Below are 2704 nucleotides of genomic sequence, written 5' to 3' on the forward strand. Positions count from 1 at the left end.
GAGGGGAAGCAGGTGGGAGGGAGTCAGAAGGCAGTTAGAGAGTATTCTCTGAGGACTTCCTGGAGGTGGTGACACTAGCTGGATCTTAAGATATTAGTAGGTGTGAGCCCGCTGAAGAAAGGGGGAGGGAAGGACATTCCAAGCAGAGGGAACAGCCTGTGCAAGTGTTTAGAGGAGGAGACTGCATGGTGAGCTCAAGGAACTGTGATTAAGCACAGAAGGCGTATAAGGTGTGTGAAGGGCTGGGAGAGGGTTACGGTTATATATTAGTCTGCTCTGGCTGCCGAACTGGGAGGCCTAAACAACAGAAATGTGTTCTCTCACCATTCTCAAGACCCGAAGACCAAGATCAAGGTGTTGGCAGGTTTGGTTTCTTTTGAGGCCTCTCTCCTTGGCTTGCAGATAAGTGCCTTCCACCTGTGTCCTTACGTGGTCATTTCTCTATGTGTATCTATGTCCTCATCTCTTCTAATAAGGATACAGTCCTATTGGATTGGAGCCATATGAGCTTGTTTCACCTTGGTTACCTCTTTAAAGGCCCTGTCTCCAAATAGAGTCACATTCTGTGGTAGTGGGGGTTGGGTTTGAAACGTATGAATTCTGGGGGAGATACAGTTCCGCCCATAACAGGTCATCAAAGGTTGGACAGACTTCTCGTTCTGTTTGTTCACTCCTCAACCCTCCTACTTGCTGTAGTATGGGAGAGGAGTATGTCTGGAGAAATGGCAAGGAGGCAGCGTAAGGAAGTTAGGGTGCAGGAAACAAATGTATTCTGAGCAGAGGTTTTTTATCTTTCTCCCATTGGTATATGATGTCTCTATAACCCATGCTCTTAATTTAAGTTTTCTTTCTCTGTAGTGGCATCCTACATCCTGGAGATTTTTTTTCATGACCTCCTTGTATGTTTTCCAGAAACTCTTCTTTCTCTTTGATCAGTCCAAGGGTTAATGCACTGATTGCACCATGCCCACTTGAGGTACACAGGCCTGGCACCCACTACCCCTCAGGAGGGCAGACAGCTGTGACCACTTTCTGCTGAGCTTGGAACTCACGAACTCATGATAATCGCTATCCCTCATGCTTCCATTGTGGAAATGCTGTTGGGCCTTCACCTGGTTTCCAGTGCTGGCTCATGTCATTTGCCTACCGTAGCAGTACCCACTCTCCAAATATCAAGGTTTGTGTGCATTTTTCAGAGACGAGGAGCAAAGCTGGGAAAGTCCTCCTCCGAGAGAGAGGATGGGACATTGTGTCTGGGAAAGGGGCTCGTGGGGACAAATTTTGCTGCAAGAAAGGTGTGTGTGTAGTTGCACAGAGGATGGAGAGGAGGGTCCCTGGGGAGAATGCCTGGAAGGAAGTTTTCTATAAACATTGACACTTTCTGGGTCTCTTCTGTCCTAATCAGAGGTATTAAGCTTCTTGGCACGAGGCCTGATGGGCACTGAGGAGAATAAATGATCCTTGTTATTATTGTTATTATTATTATTATTTTGAGATGGAGTCTCACTCTGTCACCCAGGCTGGAGTACAATGGCACTATCTCGGCTCACTGCAACCTCTGCCTCCCAGGTTCAAGCAATTCTCCTGCCTCAGCCTCCCAAGTAGCTGGGATTACAGATGCTCACCACCACGCCCAGCTAAATTTTGTATTTTTAGTAGATGGGTTTTTGCTATGTTGGCCAGGCTGGTCTTGAACTCCTGACCTCAGGTGATCCAACTGCCTTGGCCTCCCAAAGTGCTGGGATTACAGGCGTGAATGTGGCCGATCCTTTATTTTTAAAGTAAAACACTTTCTATACCCTTAAGAAGCTAACAGTCTATGTGGATAAACAAATTATATTTATACGAATATCAACAGAAGTAGCAAATGATGATCTCCCCAAATGTACTAATATTGGGAAATATTTATTATCTCTCTTCTTTCTCCTTTACCTCAAAACTCATTTTCCGTAAATATAACACATTCCTAAAACCCTGGTTTTGTCATATCGATTTTTTCTATTTCCATTAATTTTCTTCTTTCTTTCTTCTGTTTCTCCACTTGAATTCACCATTTTTTAGAATTGTATCTACATTGATGTTTATCCTTTTCACTTCTTTGCTGAGCTTTAGGGCACGTTCAAATTAAGAGATATAATTTACAACATGAAACTATGAACATAGTAAGTAGCAAACAGAGGCTATTTGGTAGAAAGGCATATGGATCAGGCTAATTGGAAAATGGGGGTGGGGAGAGAAAAACTCTGAGAAAAAGAAAATAAGCTTCAACTCAGCCCAAATATTAGTTTCAAGCCAAAGAAGTTGGCCTAGCCCCAATTCTATCCTTGGTTGGACAAAATATATGATTGGTGCATTTTCAGAAAAAAAAAAAATCCACAGGGTGAGAATCTAAGCATCTATTTTCCATCCCAGTGACAATCAGAAATCATTCTTTGCATTTATTTTTCAACTTTGTATTTGCCTGTGAACGAAATTGTAGCTGGCAAAAGATGCTTCATGTGAATTACTTGAACAACAATTTCTCATTGTGTTGAATTACACTGAAGCTGCTTGCTGGGGAATCTTCCACAGCCCAGTAACAGAGGAAGATACTGTTGTTTTTTTCCACGACCATATAGTTAACCCACTTCTCTCCTACCAAAATGAACAGAGGGTCCTCTCTAAAATGAAGGAGAAAAGTTCTTCAAATCCTAATCATTAAGCA

This window comes from Mandrillus leucophaeus, unplaced genomic scaffold (assembly GCF_000951045.1).
Source record: "Mandrillus leucophaeus isolate KB7577 unplaced genomic scaffold, Mleu.le_1.0 Scaffold193, whole genome shotgun sequence".
Lineage (NCBI taxonomy): Eukaryota > Metazoa > Chordata > Mammalia > Primates > Cercopithecidae > Mandrillus > Mandrillus leucophaeus.